The sequence below is a fragment of the Sinocyclocheilus grahami genome, unplaced genomic scaffold (assembly GCF_001515645.1).
Source record: "Sinocyclocheilus grahami isolate Dianchi unplaced genomic scaffold, SAMN03320097.WGS_v1.1 scaffold618.1, whole genome shotgun sequence".
NCBI classification, from domain to species: domain Eukaryota; kingdom Metazoa; phylum Chordata; class Actinopteri; order Cypriniformes; family Cyprinidae; genus Sinocyclocheilus; species Sinocyclocheilus grahami.
The window spans coordinates 311,302-312,406 of record NW_015505797.1 but is presented as its reverse complement, the minus strand read 5'-3'; positions in this window follow the sequence as shown (position 1 = coordinate 312,406).

Sequence of the window (1,105 nt, the reverse complement as noted above, 5' to 3'; positions counted from 1 at the left end):
AAGAATAAGCATATTAAGTATGCATCGTTGTATGCGTTTATTATTTTTACTAGTAAGAAAATATGCTGTCCAAGCAGCATTTTGTCTTCTGATAAGATGATAAAGGCTTCCTTTAGATTGTTTTTATTAGATGAATACATAAAATATCTGTACTCGTAAGACAGTGCTGGGTGCAACAGTTGGGATCTGGAAGAAAAATGATATTAATTTTCTCCATAGGGGAATTGATTGCTTGCATGTAAACCTTTAAAGACAGACCTATGAGATGTGAGGACGGTGTAACTGATGGGGTGTGGGTCAGATTTTTTATTTAGTTTTTTTCCTGGAGAAAGAAATATATAAATTTAAGAAGAAAGCCAAAATATTAAATGTCATGGATGTATATTTACGGAGTAAGTGACTTTTATAGAGACTGCAATAAAATAAAATAAAAATCATTAAGAACAACAATTTTAAAAGGATATTAAGATATCTTTCATACTTCTAGAGGTACAGGTTATGCAAACATGGGAAAAATAACATTTATGGCATATTCTATGCCAAATATTTTTTAGTAGAGGGAAACAAGATACGTTTATAGTTTTAAAATTATTTGTCCTTCAGACATTTATCTTTAAAAGAAAAAAAAAATATGACTGCTGAAAAATGTGTACAATTTAACAATTTACTCAAGGAGCTACATCGTAATCTCTGGAAATTAACCTCATGGGGCCTTAAAAATGAAGATCCCAAAATGAAAAGGTTTAACAGCTAAAATATAGAGAGATATCTTTAATACTTCTTGAGTTACAGGCATGTAAACATCAGGAAATAAGACAAGAAGGTTCGGCTCTTATAATTATTTATGTTTGGGTTTCTTGAGAAAAAAAAAAATAAAGTAAAAAATTTGACCATATTATTTAAGTTTATCAGTATGTATCATTTCGGCCCTTTTTTTTTTTTTTTTAAAGACATCCACGTATCAGAGAGTCATGACAAGCAAAACACGACATAAGACAAAGCTCTATAAATAACTATAAATAGTCTCCCTATGCTCTCAAACTACCATTTGTATATATGCATATTTTGCTATAAACATAAAATATACGGTGTGTGTGTATATATA